Below are 22545 nucleotides of genomic sequence, written 5' to 3'. Positions count from 1 at the left end.
ATGTGAATGCCTAGATTCAGGAATGCAAACAAATCTGTTAGCATAAATAAATGATACCTGGGCATACTGTACTGACATTGCAGAACATCAAAGACAAGGGTCTTAAAATTAACCAGAAAGAGTAACTTACTTTAAAATAGAGAATTAGACTGAAAACTGATACACCACAAAATGAAAGCTAGAAGACTCTGCGACACTGTTTTCAAAAGACTGAAGTAAAATCGGCTGATACAGTATTGTGGCCCAGGGAATATACTTAAGCATGAAGGTAAAGCAAAGACATTTGCAGATGGAAAAAAATGATTTTTTTTTTTAAACCAGTACATAACTATACCGACTGGACTTTAGTCTGAAAGGAAAAGAATTACAGTACCACACCGGGTATGGTGACAGGAATGGCAGCTCCCTGGTCTCCTGCTACTGAGGTCATGGGCAGTCAGCCTGCAGAGCTGCACTCTGGATGACCCTATATTTTGAGGCTTTGCTACATCAGGTTGATCACAGCAAATAACTGAAACTTGTGGGTATATCACTGTATATCACTACAGTCCATTCCTTTGAATGTCTAAGCAGGAAGCACTTTGGATCAACCTAGCAGAAGTTTCTTGGAGCTGCACAGCAGTTTGAAACTCTTCCTATCAAATCCTTCTTCCTTCCCCTTCTTTATAACCCTTCCTATTGTATCAGTGTTGCTTTAACAGTATCTTTGTGAAAAACTCGTGGTCTACACCTGGTGTGTCCAAGCTGAACTACTGACTGATAGTCTCCGTGGGGATTTCGAAATGGATGGGAATCCTAGGACAAACCCATTTCTTTGTCATATTTCTTAATGAATTCATAACTTTAATGCAGAAAGAGAGCGCATTAGTGGAGCCACCTTAATAACATCTAGCACAAGGCTGTGAGTAGTAAATAATCAAAATTGAATGAATATGTAAGTTCAACTCTGCCATTCCCATAAAGGCTGATATTTGTATCGAATTCACTGAACAGTTTTACAATGTCTAGCACTAGAGAGTTCATCTACATGAACAGGTATTTATCTTTTTCTGGCAGATTATTCTATTATTTCTCTTATCCTCAATCATTCACAGGGAAAGGGGAAGATTTTGCCAGTTGCTATTTTTTGAAATTCTCATTTAGCTAAGCACTTTGGGAGAATGCTACATTCATTTCCTGAAAGTGCTTTGACTTTTACAGTAAAGTAAAATCTGCAATAAAATCTCTTTTTCCTAATTAGGTAATATCTGCTATAAAAAAGGAAACCATAAAAACATAACATTGTGCCCTCTGCAAGACCTTGCCTCTGATGGGTCTACTGCTACAACATTGCAGACCTAAGGATATGTCCCCTGCAAGAGTCTTGCCTCAAATATATCTTCCCTTTACCCATTCCAGTGGACACATTCTCTTCAGTCCTTTTTAAAATCACATTCTCATCAATGTGGAGAGTGCTCTTAAAGCCCCTGTGAATTTCTAATCTAGGTCGTGCTTCACAACACCCAGCTCTCTGGATGAGGCTCTGGCTTACAACCACATGGCAACCAGGTCATCTTAAGTGGTACACCCTGTCCCTCTCCCTCCTCGTGATGTTGCCATCTCATGGAGTCCTCACTCTCCTTTCTGGATTCTCTTTGCATTTCACTCCCTCTTCACATTTTTTGTCTTCTCCATCTGGGAGAGAAACGCTGACTTTCAAGTGGAGCTTGAGTGTTTACTACTCAAGCTGATGAGGCTCTCTTGTGAAAATGGATTTCGCCTTCCTTTCAGGCTTCTGCTTTGAGTTTCAAGACAATTCTGTGTTTAGAACCAGATAAAACAGCCTGTCAGCAAATTCCAGGGCAGAATGTTAAGGTTATTGAGATTTCCAAGACACTAGCATGATAATAGAGAGGGATTTTCCTACAATAATTTGAATCATTATGTGAACATATTATTTGTAACATATGGTACATTAATAGCTTTAAATAAAAGAAGGCAATTTTGATGGAGTGGGGAGATGTGGAGGAGGGACCAGGGTCCCTCACATGGATCTTGACCTGTATGTTCACTATTATGCAGCATAATGTGTGCTAACTCAGCATCATTCAAGCTGATTCAACATACTTTGTGCAGATTCACCAGTCTGACCATATTTTTCAGTTATTGTTTTTGCTTGGTCGCTGAGTCATGTCCGACTCTTCCCTGTCCTCCACTATCTCCAGGAGTTTGCTCAAACTCACTTCCATTGAGTCGATGATGCTATCCAACCATCTCTTTCTCTGCCGTCCCCCTCTCCTCCTGCCTTCAGTCTTTCCAGCATCGGGGTCTCTTCCAACTAATAGGCTCTTTGCATCAGGTGGCCAAAGTATTGGAACTTCAGCTTCAGCATCAGTCATTCCAATGAATATTCAGAGTTGATTTCCTTTAGGATTGACTGGTTTAATCTCTTTGATGTCCAAGGCATAGTCTGACCTGATGTTCTTATAATCCAACCTGATTTAGCATAGCCTGCAACTGATGTACAATAATCAAACAAAAGTTGAACTAGATCCAGGCAGTACTGTTTTCAATTTTTACCTAGCTATCTGTCGCTTTAAGAGTTCCACTCCACTTATAATCTGAGGTTTGAGAATATTCCTAATTAGAGACAAATATTCCTAGTGACTAAACACAAAACTTTTAAGATGAAATGTGAAAAAATTTAATTAAGCATGTGGTTGCAGAACTCTCACTTTTGGTGTCAATTAAATGAGTTAGAACCTCAGTAAGTCATTCAGACCAGCTCCATTTCACAGATCAGACAACTGAGAACAAAACAGGGTGAGCAGCCTGGAAGCACACATTTAGAACCAGGTCACTTGTTAACTGACTTTCTTTTTATAACTTAAAATAGGAAACAAAATCAATTTATGTTAATGAAGCTAGATCTTTCTCATTTAATTCTGACAATAAATTTTGAAAAAGAAAAAAATCTTATTACCCTTTTATGAATTAGGAATCTAAGGCTCCAGATTAAATAAAGAGGCCAAAGTCACATATTTTTGAAATGCTTTCAGATACTCCGTATTCACACAATCTAGCAATCTCTAGAAAAGAATTAATGTCATTTTGGGGATAGAAATCTATGGAATCTTAATTTCACCAAAATACATTTTTCAGGTTGTCATCACCTCAAAGCAGAAACTGGGCTTACATGAAGTTTGACAGATGAGCCAGTTTCAAGGAAATTCTTGAGAAGGAAAAGCAATTGTGCTACTAAGATAAACAATTTTTTTTCTCTAAATAAAAAAATGTGAGATCTTTAAAATGTTATTTAATAATCTTTATATTTTAATTAAATATAATTTAATTAAATTCTATTAATTATATTGAAGATTACATTTGTAGCATGAAAGTAATATTTGTAGTATTCTTCTATCAATTATAGAATGAAAAAAGCTTAAGATAGTCATATTCCCAACTCTACTAATCACTGTTTATATATATGTGTGTGTATATAATTATGTACATATAATTTTGTATTCAGATTTTAACTTAATACTCTAGAAGCATTTTATCTTGCAGTATATTGTAGTCACAACTGCTATTTTAAATGTCTGCATGCATCATCATTACTAGTATTGAGGTTTTTATATATATTTATTTTTAAATGCTATAAAATTTTTAGATAGATACATCTCTGCATTGAGATTATTTCTCCAGCATGATTGCCCTGAAGAAGGATGACTTACCCAAGTGTTTACATTATTTTCTCCTCTTGGCAAAAATGACCATCTTATTGCTTCTCAAAATGGTTTCATGCCACCACCATGTTTAATCCCAACCAACTTCACTGCATCTTTACCAGTGTTTGAGAGTGCTCTTAAAATAATCAATGAATTTGACCAAAATGTTGCTGCAAGGCAATTTTTATTTACAAGTGTTGAAATGTGTCCCTATATTTCTATCAAGTCCTCTTTGTCTTTTGTACACTTCTTTTTTTTTTTCTTAATTTATATATTGGTTGCTTACCAGGTTCTCTTTATAGAGAGGATTTCATAGAATAAGACAAAAGCATTCACTCTTCTATTATCTACAAAGGTATTTCCCAGTCTGTTTTCTTTTATATGTAAAAATTTTAGGTGATTCTTTCCACTGTTGCTTCCCATCCCAATATTTCAGTTCTTTTTCTGATTTTCTTTGACAGTTTTTCAGTTATTTCCTAGTTTCATAAAATTTTTCTTAATTTTTTTAGTCCCCAAAACCTTATTCTAATGTTTTTTTCTTTACTTTCTAAGTCCTACAGGCCTATTTGCAAAGGAACCAATTTGAGCACACAGACCATAAGCATATTAAATCATGGTTGGTACCTATTAAGATCTATTTTGCTATTCCCACATAATTTGAGTTAAATTTTTTTGCAATGTGTCTTATTTTTTTCCTAGTAAATAAATGAACCAAAATAAAAAATTCTTTTCTTCTTTGATGCCCAGATAGAAAATGACTCAAGTTCAGATTAAATGTTTCTACCAGCAGAATGCCCAGCTGGTGAGATAAGTTCTAAAGCGGAGCATGAAAGAGATGGTAGACAGAAAAAATAAAAATTACAAAGCTTACAAAAATCAATAGCATGTTATAGCCTGTGTGAGAAGTGGCAGAAACTACTTTGATGCAAACTATTGGAAAGCTGTGTCCAAGGGCAAATTAGCCTCACTTTTCAGAGCTAAATGACTTGGAGGCATTCATCTAATACTTCTTTAATTAGGGGAGGCCTAAGTTAGCAAAGTTGAGTGGAAAATTAAGGCTTGTCCTACCATGCATCCGTTATCCACTATGCTTGGTCTGAAAAGTCCTGTCCTTTGCTTCCAGACAATCCATTTCTTTCCCTTCAAAAACACAGCTCAGTGGGCAAGTACTTCAGGAGGCTATTACAGTTTAAACTCATTCAACTATAGTGATTTCTTGACATAATGATACTCATCAAATACATCAATATGCATATACTTTAAATTTGTTAGTGGGTGGTTATTCTAATTTTCTCTGAATATTGTAGAAAGAAGATAGTCATTACTGACTAATTACATTGCAAAATAACAAAATGGCTGGTGTTGTTTTGGGTTAAATTATTGGGATGACAATTTTACTCTTGTTTATTTTTCTATACTGCTGCAACTATAGATTTTGTCATAAATAATCTAAGTACCAGTTATTTAAAGCTTACTAAATCTGTGCTTTTAATCTAACGTTTATAGTTTGAGAGGATAATTAAAAACAAAAATAAATCAACATTTTGAAGATTTGAAATATTTACTGATCACAAATATCTTTCCTTTTAGGGAAAAACATCATGACAAATCACTGAAATTATATTGCAAACAACAAAAATAATATTTCTTTAGATTATATTACCATCCAGAGTTGGCCAAAGGAGAGCATATTAACTGTGGTCCTCATTTCCTTTAGAATATTTAATATCATTTTCATCTCGGGAGCAATATGTGGTTTAAAAAAAAAAAGGAACAAACAACTGTTCCACCACTGGTGCAATTAAATATGAAATCTATCCTTTCTCCAAATCTTATGTTGAATTTAAGATTCCCATTCATTCAGTTTCAAATATATTGCAGGTCAATTAACTGTACAGCAGAGACTAGCAAACTATGTCTAGTCACTAGTGTTTACAAATTGAATTTTATTTGAGATGAGTCACAACCATTCATTGAGTTATTGTCTATGGCTATTTTCACACTAGAACACCAGAACTGAGTTGTTGCAAGAAATCTCATGGTCAGCAAAGCCTAAAATATTTCTCATCTGGCCCTATTAAAAAAAAAAAATCTACTGACCCCTTGCTCTAGAGGACTGTGAAAATTGATTAACAAGATAAAGTTCCTGCTTCCATTAGAATAGAAGCACATATTAAACAAATAATCACAAGAATAACAACCTTGAGGTACTCCTTTCCCAATCTGGAACCAGCTCGTGGAACTAGTTCCATGTCTGGTTCTATTTAACTGTTGCTTCTTGACCTGCATACAGATTTCTCAGGAGGCAGGTAAGGTGTTCTGGTACTCCCATCTCTTTAAGAATTTTCCACCATTTGTTGTGATTCACAGTCAAAGGCTTTGGCATAGTCAATGAAGCAGAAGTAGATGTTTTTTCTGGAATTCTCTTACTTTTTTTTTTTTTTTTTTTTTTTTTACGATCCAGTGCATGTTGGCAATTTGATCTCTAGTTCCTCTCTCTGCCTTTTCTAAATCCAGTTTGAACATCTGGAAGTTTTCCGTTCACATACTGTTGAAGCCTAGCTTGGACAATTTTTAGCATTACTTTGCTAGCATGCCGGGAGAAATATCAATAACCTCAGATATGCAGATGACACCACCCTTATGGCAGAAAGTGAAGAGGAACTAAAAAGCCTCTTGATGAAAGTGAAAGTGGAGAGTGGAAAAGTTGGCTTAAAGCTCAACATTCAGAAAACGAAGATCATGGCATCCGGTCCCATCACTTCATGGGAAATAGATGGGGAAACAGTGAAAACAGTGTCAGACTTTATTTTTCTGGGCTCCAAAATCACTACAGATGGTGACTGCAGCCATGAAATTAAAAGACGATTACTCCTTGCAAGGAAAGTTATGACCAACCTAGATAGCATATTCAAAAGCAGAGACATTATTTTGCCAACAAAGGTCTGTCTAGTCAAGGCTATGGTTTTTCCTGTGGTCATGTATGGATGTGAGAGTTGAACTGTGAAGAAGGCTGAGCGCTGAAGAATTGATGCTTTTGAACTGAGGTGTTGGAGAAGACTCTTGAGAGTCCCTTGGACTGCAAGGAGATCCAACCAGTCCATTCTGAAGGAGATCAGCCCTGGGATTTCTTTGGAAGGAATGATGCTAAAGCTGAAACTCCAGTGCTTTGACCACCTTATGTGAAGAGTTGACTCATTGGAAAAAGACTCTGATGCTGGGAGGGATTGGGGGCAGGAGAAGGGGACGACAGAGGATGAGATGGCTGGATGGCATCACTGACTCGATGGATGTGAGTCTGAGTGAACTCCGGGAGCTGGTGATGGACAGGGAGGCCTGGTGTGCTGCTATTCATGGGGTCGCAAAGAGTCAGACACGACTGAGCGACTGAACTGAACTGAACTGCTAGCATGTGAAATGAGTGCAATTATGCAGTAGTTTGAACATTCTTTGGCAATGCCTCTCTTTGGGATTGGAATGAAGACATCTCTTCCAGTCCTGTGGCCACTGTTGAGTTTTTCAAATTTGCTGGCATATTGAATGCAACACTTTAGCAGCATTATCTTTTGAGATTTGAAATAGCTCCTCTGGGATTCCATCATTTCTACTACCTTTGTTTGTAGTGATGCTTCCTAAGGTCACCTTGACTTTGCATACCAGGATGTCTGGTTCTAGGTAAGTGATCACACCATCGTGGTTATCTGAGTCATGAAGATCTTTTTTGTACAGTTCTTCTGTATTCTTGCCACCTCTTAATATCTTTTGCTTCTGTTACATCCATACTGTTTCTGTCCTTTATTGAGCCCATCTTTGCATGAAATGTTCCTTTGGTATCTCCAATTTTCCTGAAGAGATCTCTAGTTTTTCCCATTCTGTTGTTTCCTCTATTTCTTTGCATTGACCACTGAGGAAGGCTTTCTTATCTCTCCTTGCTATTCTCTGGAACTCTGCATTCAAATGGGTATGTATTTCCTTTTCTCCTTTGCCTTTCACTTCTTTTTTTTTCTCATCTATTCATAAGGCCTCTTGAGACAACAATTTTGTCTTTTTGTGTTTCTTCCTCTTGGGGATGGTTTTGATCACCACCTCCTGTACAATGTTACAAACCTCTGTAAATAGTTCTTCAGGCACTACTGCCTGAAGATCTAATCCCTTGAATCTATTTATCATTTCCATTGTATAATTGCAAGGGATTTGAATTATGTATTAGATAATTCAGATCTATCAGATCTAATCCCTTGAATCTATTTATCAGTTCCACTGTATAATTGCAAGGGATTTGAATTATGTCATATCTGAATGGTCTAGTGGTTTTCCCTACTTTCTTCGATTTAAGTCTGAATTTTGCAATAAGGAGTTCATTATCTTAGCCATGGTCAGTTCCTGGTCTTTCTTTTTGCTGACTGCGTATACAGCGTCTCCATCTTTGGTTGTATATTCTTAATTATGTAGGTTTTCAGACTAGAAAACTCCTCTTGGCCGCCGTCCATGCCCAAAGGGCAGCAGCCAAAAGGAGTTACCCCATGTCTGAGGTCAGGGGCAGCGGCCGAGAGTGCCAGGCTGCGACGGCGCAGGAATGGCTGAGAAGAGCTACCCAAGTCCAGGGTCAGGGGCAGCAGCCGAGAGGAGCTACCCCGCGTCCGAGGTCAGGGGTGGCGGCCGGGTGGAGCTACCCCATGCCCCCATGCCCGAGTCCAAGGGCGGCGGCCCGGAGGACCAACCCCGTGTTCAAGGAGCCATGGCTGCGCGGGCGCAGGAGGGCCTAGAGGAGCTATCCCACGTTGAAGGTCAGGAAGGGCGGTGGTGAGGAGATACCCCTCATCCAAGGTAAGGAGCAGCAGCTGTGCTTTGCTGGAGCAGCCGTGAAGAGATACCCCACACCCAAGGTAAGAGAAACCCAAGTAAGATGGTAGGTGTTGCAAGAGGGCATCAGAGGGCAAACACACCGAAACCATACTCACAGAAAACTAGTCAGTCTAATCACACTAGGACCACAGCCTTGTCTAACTCAGTGAAACTAAGCCATGCCTGTGGGGCAACCCAGGATGGGCGGGTCATGGTGGAGAGATCTGACAGAATGTGGCCCACTGGAGAAGGGAATGGCAAACCACTTCAGTATTCTTGCCTTGAGAACCCCATGAACAGTATGAAAAGGCAAATTGATAGGATACTGAAAGAGGAACTCCCCAGGTCAGTAGGTGCCCAATATGCTACTGGAGATCAGTGGAGAAGTAACTCCAGAAAGAATGAAGGGATGGAGCCAAAGCAAAAACAATACCCAGCTGTGAATGTGACTGGTGATAGAAGCAAGGTCCGATGCTGTAAAGAGCAATATTGCATAGCAACCTGGAATGTCAGGTCCATGAATCAAGGCAAATTGGAAGTGGTCAAACAAGAGATGGCAAGAGTGAATGTCGATATTCTAGGAATCAGCGAACTCAAATGGACTGGAATGGGTGAATCTAACTCAGATGACCGTTATATCTACTACTGCGGGCAGGAATCCCTCAGAAGAAATGGAGTAGCCATCATGGTCAACAAAACAGTCCAAAATGCAGTACTTGGATGCAATCTCAAAAATGACAGAATGATCTCTGTTCGTTTTCAAGGTAAACCATTCAATATCACAGTAATCCAAGTCTATGCCCCAACCAGTAATGCTGAAGAAGCTGAAGTTGAACGGTTCTATGAAGACCTACAAGACCTTTTAGAACTAACACCCAAAAAAGATGTCCTTTTCATTATAGGGGACTGGAAGGCAAAAGTAGGAAGTCAAGAAACACCTGGAGTAACAGGCAAATTTGGCCTTGGAATATGGAATGAAGTAGGACAAAGACTAATAGAGTTTTACCAAGAAAATGCACTGGTCATAGCAAACACCCCCTTCCAACAACATAAGAGAAGACTCTACATATGGACATCACCAGATGGTCAACACCGAAAAGAGATTGATTACGTTCTTTGCAGCCAAAGATGGAGAAGCTCTATACAGTCAACGAAAACAAGACCAGGAGCTGACTGTGGCTCAGAACATGAACTCCTTAATACCAAATTCAGACTTAAATTGAAGAAAGTAGGGAAAACCACTAGACCATATAGGTATGACCTAAATCAAATCCCTTATGATTATACAGTGGAAGTGAGAAATAGATTTAAAGGCCTAGATCTGATAGATAGAGTGCCTGATGAACTATGGAATGAGGTTCGTGACATTGTACAGGAGACAGGGATCAAGACCATCCCCAGGGAAAAGAAGTGCAAAAAAGCAAAATGGCTGTCTGGGGAGGGCTTACAAATAGCTGTGAAAAGAAGAGAAGCAAAAAGCAAAGGAGAAAAGGAAAAATATAAGCATCTGAATGCAGAGTTCCAAAGAAGAGCAAGAAGAGATAAGAAAGCCTTCCTCAGCGATCAATGCAAAGAAATAGAGGAAAACAACAGAATGGGAAAGACTAGAGATCTCTTCAAGAAAATTAGAGATACCAAGGGAACATTTCATGCAAAGATGGGCTCGATAAAGGACAGAAATGGTATGGACCTAACAGAAGCAGAAGATATTAAGAAGAAGTGGCAAGAATGCACAGAAGAACTGTACAAAAAAGATCTTCACGACCCAGATAATCACGATGGTGTGATCACTGACCTAGAGCCAGACATCCTGGAATGTGAAGTCAAGTGGGCCTTAGAAAGCATCACTACGAACAAAGCTGGTGGAGGTGGGGGAATTCCAGTTGAGCTATTTCAAATCCTGAAGGATGATGCTGTGAAAGTGCTGTACTCAATATGCCAGCAAATTTGAAAAAGTCAGCAGTGGCCACAGGACTGGAAAAGGTCAGTTTTCATTCCAATCCCAAAGAAAGGCAATGCCAAAGAATGCTCAAACTACCACACAGTTGCACTCATCTCACATGCTAGTAAAGTAACGCTCAAAATTCTCCAAGCCAGGCTTCAGTAATACGTGAACCGTGAACTTCCTGATGTTCAAGTTGGTTTTAGAAAAGGCAGAGAAACCAGAGTAAAATTGCCAACATCCGCTGGATCATCAAAAAGGCAAGAGAGTTCAAGAAAAGCATCTATTTCTGCTTTATTGACTATGCCAAAGCCTTTGACTGTGTGGATCACAATAAACTGTGGAAAATTCTGAAAGAGATGGGAATACCAGACCATCTGACCTGTCTCTTGAGAAACCTATATGCAGGTCAGGAAGCAACAGTTGGAACTGGACATGGAACAACAGACTGGTTCCAAATAGGAAAAGGAGTACGTCAAGGATGTATATTGTCACCCTGCTTATTTAACTTATATGCAGAGTACATCATGAGAAACGCTGGACTGGAAGAAACAAAAGCTGGAATCAAGATTGCTGGGAGAAATATCAATAACCTCAGATATGCAGATGACACCACCCTTATGGCAGAAAGTGAAGAGGAACTAAAAAGCCTCTTGATGAAAGTGAAAGAGGAGAGTGAAAAAGTTGGCTTAAAGCTCAACATTCAGAAAACGAAGACCATGGCATCCGGTCCCATCACTTCAAGGGAAATAGATGGGGAAACAGTGAAAACAGTGTCAGACTTTATTTTCTTGGGCTCCAAAATCACTGCAGATGGTGACTGTAGCCATGAAATTAAAAGACGCTTATTCCTTGGAAGAAAAGTTATGACCAACCTAGATAGCATATTCAAAAGCAGAGACATTATTTTGCCAACAAAGGTCCATCTAGTCAAGGCTATGGTTTTTCCAGTGGTCATGTATGGATGTGAGAGTTGGACTGTGAAGAAGGCTGAGTGCCGAAGAATTGATGCTTTTGAAGTGTCGTGTTGGAGAAGACTCTTGAGAGTCCCTTGGACTGCAAGGAGATCCAACCAGTCCATTCTGAAGGAGATCAGCCCTGGGATTACTTTGGAAGGAATGATGCTAAAGCTGAAACTCCAGTACTTTGGCTACCTCATGCGAAGAGTTGACTCATTGGAAAAGACTCTGATGCTGGGAGGGATTGGGGGCAGGAGGAGAAGGGGACAACAGAGGATGAGATGGCTGGATGGCATCACTGACTCGATGGATGTGAGTCTCAGTGAACTCGGAGTTGGTGATGGACAGGGAGGCCTGGAGTGCTGCGATTCATGGGATTGCAAAGCGTCAGATGCGACTGAGTGACTGAAATGAACTGAACTGAACTTATACTAGAATTTTGGCCAAATGAGATATATCATTATAACATGAAATATGTTTTAAATGTTTTGTAAAAATCATGTAGCATTTTCAGAAAAATTTATTGAAAAAACAATACATTTTGCTAGTTCAAATGCTTATATCTTTGAGTATAATGATAAAGAGAAGGGATGGATGGTTATCATAGATTTTTTAAAATAATCTTTGTATTCATAGGGTAATTTCCATAATAGGTGCTTAAGAAATATACAGATCATTGACATTTCATTTTTAAGATCTATGTAGAGATGTATTCACATAATTATAGATTTTTTCAATTCTTTAATGTTATTTATATATTCCAGTTCTTCTCTTATCATGTTTTCTTAAATTGCTTGTAATATAGGATAAATACAAGTAATAATGCAGTCCTCCAGTCTCTTCTGTCCATGGAATTCTCCAGGCAAGAATACTGGAGTGGGTAACCATTCCCTTCTCCAGGAGATTTCCTGACCCACGGATCAAACTTGGGTCTCCTGCATTGCAGGCAGATTCTTTATTGTCTGAGCCACCAGGGAAGCCCAACAATGCAATAGAAACAGAAAAGTCAGAACAAAGGAAAATGAACATACAAATGCCAGCCATGATATTTGAGAATTTTCAATTTGACTCTGAGTTTCTTCAACATTATTACAAAAAACAAAACCTAACTTGTTACACAGGCCTCAATTTGGAAGAGAAGAACAAACCAAATTCTTAGGGAATTATAAAACTTTCCTAAAATAAAGTCAGGTTTAAACATTATTTCTCCTTCCCTTGTGCAAGTTTAAAACATTAATATATAATTGATCTTCATTATCTCTCTTTAATAGAGAAAAATAGAAATATTTGGGGGAATATTTGTGTATATCAGTGGTTCCCAACCTCCAGTTACTGACCACTACCTACTGTCAGATCATTGCTGACATTAGATTAGAAACAATGTGTACAATGAATGTAATGCCCTTGACTCATCCTGAAACCATCGCCCTGACCCCAGTCCATGTAAAAATTGTCTTCCACAAAACTGACCCCTGGTAACAAAAAGCTGGGGACTGCTGGTATGTATGATGTTACAAAAATATTCTTCTACATATGTCATCATATAATAGACTTCTCATTTTTCCAAAAATGTATAGTCTAGAAACCTATGTAAATAAGAATTTGTACTTGATGTTTTCTACATAGCTCTTATTTCAATCATGCTCATTCCTGTGTTTGTTTACTATCTGCCTCTAGTCTAATGAGAGCAGTACACACACACACACACACACACGCACACAGATATTACATTGTCCACATTGAAAAATGTACTCATCTCTGTCAATGACAGCAAGACACACGATCTCTGAAGTGACTGGTAAGCTATTCTTCAGTGTCTGTCCAACTGTTTATGATGTTACTGTTAGGGGAAGCACACTGATTGAAACCGCCCACCCTGGCCAGGCACCATAGTAAGCATTTGCATGAGTTGTTTTATGACAGGAGATCCTGATAAGAATACAGAACTAATAAGCCACCACCAACAGGAAGAGTTCGGAAAAGGTCAAAAGGAGACACCGCGTGTCCGTCCACTTCCCAGAATCCCTCTCGCTAGCATCCATCTTGGCTGAGATATGCGTGTGCCACCAGGAAAGACTCTGAATTAGAATGATTGGCCAAAGACCACCCGGAAACAAATCCCATCACCATAAAACCCGAGACTGTGGGCCATGCTGAAGAGCAGGTCTCCTGGGTTCCCTTACCCTACTGCTCTCCACCCGGGTGCCCTTTCCCAATAAAATCTCTTGCTTTCTCAGCACATGTGTCTCCTCGGACAATTCATTTCTGAGTGTTAGACAAGAGCCCAGTTTCAGGCCCTGGAAGGGGTCCGCCTTTCTGCAACATTAATATTTTTGTGGATCCAAAACTCAGATCACGGGCAGCCTATTCTTTCAATGCTTAGATTCTCCAAGATTTCACTGCGTAGGGTCTGCAAAAAGGGGATTTCTCTGGTGACTATAGCTTTGGAAAATCATCTTTCCCTTGAATCTTTTTTTTTTCAGTCCAGAAAAGACTTGCTTCCTGAAATCTGATTTCTGTATTTATTAAAACAAGTATCACAAAATTCTGCCAGTGGTTTGCAGTGAGTATCTGTAGATGGTTTAGTTGTGAAATGAAATGAAATCTGTCAGTGAATCCGTCAGGTTTTCTGATACTCCGCTCTACACCCATAAAAAGAAAACAAGCTCTGGGACAAACTTTTCCGAGAAAACGTTTCTTACAAATATATAGGCGTTCCCTCAGTCCATATTGAAGATACTCAATTTATAAGTTATCTTACTTTTTAACTGTGTTCTTCCTCACAGTGCCTTAAAATTTCTTCTTGTACCTAAAAGGGCAGCTAAACAAGCTAAAGGCTCTTTTGTTTCAATTAAATATACTTGCGCCACTATACTGAGACGGCAATGGCACCCCACTCCAGTGTTCTTGCCTGGAGAATCCCGGGGATGGGGGAGCCTGGTGGGCTGGCATCCATGGGGTCACACAGAGTCGGACCCGACTGAAGTGACTTAGCAGCAGCAGCAGCACTGCCACTATAGGCCACCCTCGTGGCCTACTGAACACTTTGCTGTTGCAGGGATGAAGGGAGCTTGTTACTGGGTGTAAGTGCAGAGGAGGTGTGTAGGGGTGATTAATGCTCCCACAGGGAAATTAGTCAACAACATGGGAAATTCTGCAAGCAATACCCCTCTTAGACCTTCAAGAAGAGCCTTAGATTAGAGAACAAATATATGGACGCCGTGGAACGAAATGTTTTCTGCTCTATGCTCTACCAGTAAACAAGCCTTTCCAAATGGAAACTTCTAAGCCCAAGTGAAACAAAGCCAGATATTTTGAAGCCATCAGCTACTTCCACCCCCTATCCCCCCAAACCCCCGCACTCCCAATCCCCTCCTCCCATTAGCACTTAGGAGCCGGGGGAATGTGATACACTACTTAAGGTAAACAGGGAATTAACATGTGAACAATAAAGAAAGCAGCCTTGGCTCCATATTACTAGATGCATTTATGAAAGAAACGATTTTAGCCAGCCTTGCCTCATCCCATACATAGAAGATCACTAATTCTCTTCATGTGAGAGATTTAGTTTTCTCTTAATTAACAGTAAACGTTTAATATTGAGACGACCTGTGGCTCACTGCAAGCTTGTATATAGCTGTGCTCCTCCCCTGCCTCCTTGGAGTCAGCTGTCTCAGGGTCACCTGAGATACTGTCTCCTGGGCTCAAGTCCTGACATTCCCGCCGAATAAAACCTAACTCGCAACTTTTAGGTTTGTGTCTATTATTTTAGTGGACAACACCAAGGAGGAAAAAGGGAGAGTGGGGGTAACTGGGAGACTGGGATTGACATATATACACTATAGATACTGTGCTTCCCTGGTAGCTCAGCTGGTAAAGAATCCGCCTGCAATGAGGGAGACCTGGATTCTATCCCTGGGTTGAGAAGATCCCCTGGAGAAGGGAATGGCAACTCCAGTATTGCCTGGAGAATCCCCATGGACAGAGGAACCTGGCAGGCTAGAGTCCATGGCGTTGCAAAGAGTCAGACATGCCTGAACGAATAAGCACAGCACAGATGCTACGTATAAAATAGATAACTAATGAGAGAAGCTACTGTACAGCACAGAGATCTCTACTCAATGCTCTGTGATGACCTACATGGGAAAAAAAATCCAAAAAAGAGGGAATATATCTATTTGTATAGCTGATTCACTTTACTGTAGAGTAGAGTCTAACTCAACATTGTAAAGCAACTATGTGGCAATAAAAATTAATAAGAAAGGTAGGAGAGAGGCTGGGCCAAGGGAGTGGGCTGGTTTGTCAGTGTGCTCATTTCCTTTTCCTCACCTAAGGTTCAAGGAGAGAATTTAGGAAATAAATTTGCGAGAACCTCTCACTCCCATGTTGCTCATTGGAGAATTGTAATGAGGGAGAAAATAGAGTTCTTGGCACTTGTAGAAGAGACTTCGGGATCAAGCTGACTTTGTTTGGAAAATGCCTTGATTAGACCACTTGGGTAGATGAGTCTGTGGGGATGGGTAGGGTCTGGCATCAGGACATCAGAGGTGGAAGGATGTGGTAGAGGAACAGCACAGGGAAAAGGATGACCTGCTGTGTCCTGCGACAGCCCCATGAGCTTTATCTATCCAATCTGCTGCAAAGTTAATAAGTTTACAGAATGTTTGGTATGCAGGGAGGGAGCATAGTTATACATGGGAATCAGCTTTATCTAAGGGTCAGGATGAGAAAACACGGAAAGCAAGTAAAGAATCATTGAAACATAACAGTTTATATAAATTAGCACTATTTTTGGAAGGAAGATTTTAGAGCTTTACCATGCTGGGAAACTGGGGGTTTAAGACATTCCTACAGCATTTAATGAATTGAGAAGAACCTTTATCATCTGGATTAAGTCTAACTAGCAAGTATATAATCTATAGCAGAAAATGTTCTAGGAAAAATAATTTTTAAAATTAGGATGGCACGTGCACAACAGTTTTCTGAAAACTAGACTATTGGGTCATTTCTTCATTGATTCTACAAGTATTTATTGAGCCATATTGTGTATTTGTATGTGTATTTATTTAAATACAAGTATTTATATGGCAGTATTGTGCTATGAATATAGCTGAGGATGTAGACAATGGAAATGAAATCAATTTAAAATTTATATAGGCAGACCTCATTTTTTTTGCACTTTATTGTGCTTCACAGATATTGTATTTGTTGTTGTTACAAATGAAGCTTTTTCACAACCTATTGTCCAGCAAGCCTGTTGGCACTATGCTTCCAACCATACGTGTTCCCTTCGTGTCTGTGTCATACTTTGGTACTCTCCCAATATTTCAAACATTTTCATTATTATTATATTTGTTGGGGTCATCTGTCATCAGTAACCTTTGATGTTACATGATGGAACTCAGAGATGGTGCAGGGTCAATTTCACACCGTGACAATAAAGCAAATTTTGCAATAAAGCAAGCAATGTAAATGTTTTGGTTTCTCAGTGCAAAAGTAACAGAGTATGACTTGCTGAAGGATTAGATAACAGTTAGCATTTTTTAGCAGTATTTCTAATTGTGATAATTATTATTTAGACATAATGTTGCACACTTAATAGAATAGAGGTAGTGTAAACACAACCTTTATATGCACCAATGACAAAAAAATTCATGTGACTCACTTTATAGAGATTTTTACTTTAGTAAGGTGGTCTGCAACTAAAAGCACAGTATCTCTGAGGTCTGTTTGTAGATATTTATATTTTAAGCAGATGAGATGTTCAGAGAACATATGCCATTGGTTGTTTTGTTTTGTACCTAAGAAACAGAGAAAAGAAATTAAAGATTTTGTATCTTTGATACTCTATTACACTAATTCTCTGACATCAAATGAATGTCCAACAGCTCAATTAAATTCTGACACTATCTGGAAAGAACAAAAACCTCACAGGTCAATAGAATAATCCGTCACAAGACTGTTCCTACTTCAGACACCAGAGGCAACTGGGGTCCCCAGGCGTCCCAGTCAGCTAGGACTGCTGTAAAAAAACATAGACTAAATGACCGTAACAATTTATATTTGAAACTTATTTTCTCCCAGTTCTAGAGGCTGGAAAGTCAGAGATAAAGGTGACTGCTGATTTGGTTGCTATTAAGAGTTATCTTTCTGGCCACCTTCTCGCTATGTGCACACATGGTGGCTGGAGAAAGAAACGCAGAGAAAGAGAGCAGACTCGCTCTCTGGTGTCCTTATAAAGGCACTAATCCCATCATGAGGACATCATCCTCATAACCTTACCTAAACCTGATCATCTCCCAAAGGCCCCATCTCCAGATGCATCACACTGGGATTAGGGCCTCAACATACGAATTGAGGTGGGGGTACAAGTGCCAGGTTACCTACACTTCTGTCCAAACTGGCTACAAATTCAGGGTTCCCAGGACCCTCATTCAAGTTCAATAATCCACTAGAAAAACTCAGAGTTACTGAAAGAGCTATCCTTACAATTATAGCTTTATTATCAAGATAGCTACTTGGGAAAAACCAAGTGGAAGAAACACCGAGGGCAGGGACTGTGGAGAGGGGTTTCCATGCTGTAATCCACATGCTACCCTCTAGCACATCAGTGTGTTTACCAACCAGAAAGCTCCACCCAGCCTTGATGTGGAGTTTTATATGGGGCTTTATGACGTGGGTGCACTTGCTTAAATTACTGTCCATTGGAAGGCTGAGACTTTCAATTCTCTAATCATGTGGCTTGCTTCTGTAGTATCTACCCCCATCCTGGAGCTATCCTGGGGCCCACCAGGGCTTCCAGGAGGCTGAGTAGTAAAGAATCTGCCAGCAACACAGAAGATGAGAGTTCAATTCCTGGAAGATCTCCTGGAGAAGGAAATAGCAACCCACTCCAGTATTCTTTGCCTGGGAAATCCCATGGACAGAGGAGCCTGTCAGGCTACAGTCCTATGGACTATGGTCCTATGGTCACAAAGAGTCAGACACCAATGACTCGTCGATTAAACAACATGAGTCACCTTGTTAGCATAAACTGAGGTGTGGTTGCTGCTGTTGTTCAATTGCTCAGTCATGTCCCACTCTTTGCAACCTCATGGACTGCAGCATGCAGGCTTCCCTGTCTTTCACCATCTACTGGAGCTTGCTCAAACGCATGTCCATTGAGTTGGTGATGCCATCTAACCATCTCGTCCTCTGACATCCCCTTCTCCTCCTGCCTTCTGAAATGTGGTTAAAAGGGGCTTATAATGAATAACAACATACATACTTCTATCACTTAAGAAATTTCAATGGCTTTTGTAGATTGGTGCCAGGAACCAGGGACAAAGATCAAATACATTTTTTTTATTATATCACAGACATAACACTAAAATCACCTCCCCAGCCACAGAGCCCTGCCAGCAAGAGGTGAGCTGATCTAAACTGAGCCCGTTGGCATCTCTGCCTCTGTAGAGACAGGTAGGTAGGAAGGGTCCAAGGTCTAGAGACTGTGCTCTAGATGCACAGTAGGAGGGAGACACTTTCCTCTCTCTCTCTCTGCCCTGGTGTTACCTGTCTGTGTGCATGTGTGCTCAGTCATATCTGACTTTTTGCAACTCCATGGACTGTAATCCACCAGGATCCTCTGTCCTGGGGATTTCCCAGGCAAGAATACTGGAGAGGGCTGCCATTTCTTCCTCTAGGGGATCTTCTTGACCCAGGGATCAAACCTGTGTCTCCTGCATTGGCAGGCAGATTCTTTAACCATTGAGCCACCAGGGAAGCCCCTGGTCCTTCCTACTGGTGCCTTATTAGGTCCATGGAGAAGAGCCTATAAATGCATGCCATTTCCTTCCATTTCTGAGGCTGGTCGTCACCTGACCTCCTTGAAGGTGTCTGTCTTTCCTTACATTGCAGACTATTAGGCTGTTCTGCAATCTCAGCTCTCCAATGGCTTCAAGAGAAGTTGGATTTTTATATTCTATTCATCTATGGCTGATTTTCCCATCTGCAGTATAAACAACATTTATTCACTGTTTTTTCATTTGATTCTGATAATAACCCTGTAAGACTGGCAGAGTAGGGGTTACCAGTGCAGAGTTTTTCTCATTAATCTAAGGTCTGTTTTCTTTCTGGCACATGATATACCTCTCAGAGATCCTACATAGGTTATGTATATTGCTATTACTCATATTAGGTTCCTTATGACCCAGTGTTCATCAATAAAAGATCAAAGGAATCACCTAAGGGATTTCAAAAAAGAAAGCTCAGAAAGCACATTTCTTTACCTTCCAAATAAGGCACCCTCCTTTCCTCCATGTCTAATATTACTAACCACCCCCATTTTTAAGTGGATATGCTTTCCCCTATCCAAGTACTAAGCCAGAGATCAAACTTCAGAATACATAAGAAATTCCTGAGGAACTACCACTTTAAAAAAATGTACAAAATATTCACCATAAATTTTTTTAAAAGGGTACACTGGGCTATATTAGAATTTAGAAGAGATTGAAAAGGCACTGCTCAGAGTGGGAGCAGATATTTGCAATACAGATATCTGATAAAGAAGGCATACCCATAATGTACAAAGAATATCTCCTAATCAATAAGGAAAGCCAGTCCGCCCACTAGAAAAATGAAAGTTCATAAAATAAGATATTCAGATGTCCAATAAACAGGAATATGTGCTCAACTTCTTTAGTTTTTAGGGAAATGCAAACTGAAATCACAATAAGATGCAACTATATATTCTCAAGAAAATTTTTTTAAAGATTTTAAAAAAAGATTGACAATATCAAGTGCTGATAAATACTTAACTGGAGCTCTCATTTATATGCTGTTAGTATTGTTGTTGTTAAGTTGTATCCAACTCTTTTGTGACCCCATGGACAGTAGTCCACCAGGCTCCTCTGTCTATGGGATTTCCCAGGCAAGAATACTGGAGTGGGTTGCATTTCTTTCTCCAGAGGATCTTCCTGACCTAGCGAATGAAATCCAGTCTCCAATACTGCAGACAGATTCTTTACCGCTGAACCAAAAGGGAAGCTGATTGTTAGTGTAAATTGGTACAAGACGATGGTAAATTATTTCTAAGTATATAGTAAAATTGAATAAATGCATTATCTAGTTCACTTTTAGCTACTGTGCAATAGCAAGGCATACACATGTTCATCAAATACTGTGTGCATGCTCAGTCGTGTGCAATTCTTTGTGACCTCATGGAGTATAGCCCATCAGGCTCCTCTGCCCATGGAGTTTTCCAGGCAAGAATACTGGAGTGGGTTGTCATTTCCTACTCCAGGAGATCTTCCTGACTGAGGGATTGAACTGGCATTTCTTGTGTCTTCTATATTGGCAAGCAGATTCTTTACCACTAGTGCCACCTGGGAATCCCAAAGAGAAATGTAGATGGCAACACAATTGTGTGATAGACTTAAATTGGAAACTAACCAAATGCCCACTATATTAATGAGGATTTATGGGTTGATATGTATGTAAGAGTATACTCACACAATAATAAAAACAAAAGCATGGGTTAATTTTACAACCATAATTCTCAGTGAAAAAAGGAAAAATTCCTAGTGAACAATGAATCAGTTCAGTTCAGTTTAGTTGCTCATTTGTGTCCAACTCTTTTCAACCACATAAATCGTAGCACACCAGGCCTTCCTGTCCATCACCAACTCCCGGAGTTCACCCAAACTCATGTCCATCGAGTCGGGGATGCCATCCAGCCATCTCATCCTCTGTCGTCCCCTTCTCCTCCTGCCCCCAATACCTCCCAGCATCAGAGTCTTTTCCAATGAGTCAATCCCTGGGTCAGGAAGATCTTCTGGAGAAGGGAATGGCAACCCCCTGCAGTATTCTTGCTGCCACCCCCCCAAAAAAAAGGGGGGCTCAAAGAACAAAGAATACTTCTTTATTAATCCATTTATATAAAGCACAAACAGACAAAAGTAAATATGCTGGTTGATGTCACAAAAGTATTTGCTTCTGAGGGCTGGCTTCTGACTGGAAGAGTGAACAGGGCAAGACTCTGTGGGCCAGAATATTCTTTCTTGACTTGATAATGACCATGTGGGTGTTTTTGGTTCATGAAAATTTATGAAGTGGCACATAATATGTGAACTTTTGTGCATGCATGTATGGTATACTTTAATAAAAAGTTAAAAAAATAAAATCTCACTGTAGCTATACATGAAGAATTTATTTGAGAGAAGCAAGAGTAAATTGGGAAAATCGTTAGGATGTTGTAGTTTTGGCAAGAGACGATGGTAGCCCAGTAGGAAAAAGAAATTACAGAAACTTCTAATTGTCATAGTAGAAAGCATAAAACTGATTTAACTAAAGAAATATAGTAAGCAGTTTTCTGAGTCAATAATTGTACATTAATGAGGGTAACATTTATCTTGTATAATTGTCTCTAGCTGTATTTAGCTACTTAGATACTAACAACAAAAATACATACAGTTGATTTTATACAGTATTATATAAGATCTGGAGGTTTTCTACCAAGCACATGGGTGATCATTAATTTCTTTTTCAATTTAATTTTATTCAATACAAATGGCCCCAAATGGTCTGGGATAATTTTGAATTATCCTAGACTCTGCTTTTTTCTCTCATATCCTATTTTTCCCTTTATTATCTTGGGTTAACATCTTGAAAATCCCCTGCTGGTTTTTCTTAAAGGAAAATACAATTGCAAAACAACCAAGTTTTAAAACCCTGAACACTAGATAATACTACCTTTTCTCCAAAAATTGAGCTTATGGCTGCAATTTCTGGGCTCAATATGTGGTGAGGTTGTTTGAGATTATAAAGGAATCAGAGTATAGCTCTCCAACACTGCAGTGAAGGATGTTTACAATGGATTTCTGCAGAGGGTTTTTAAAACTAATGAAATGAAGATAATTCAAGCTATAATATCCATGGAAACATTTCATTCAGAAACTGCATGATAGAGAATACTTTTCTCATAGCCAAAAAAAACCTCCTAGATGGCATGAATTTCCATACATTTTATCCTTGAGGGAAAGTTACCCTTCTGAATTTCAGTTATGTTGAAGATGTCCATTAAATTAGATAACTTTTATGGTGCACTTATTATGCT

The sequence above is a fragment of the Bos indicus x Bos taurus genome, unplaced genomic scaffold (assembly GCF_003369695.1).
Source record: "Bos indicus x Bos taurus breed Angus x Brahman F1 hybrid unplaced genomic scaffold, Bos_hybrid_MaternalHap_v2.0 SuperScaffold_100290, whole genome shotgun sequence".
Lineage (NCBI taxonomy): Eukaryota > Metazoa > Chordata > Mammalia > Artiodactyla > Bovidae > Bos > Bos indicus x Bos taurus.
This window is presented reverse-complemented; position numbering follows the sequence as displayed.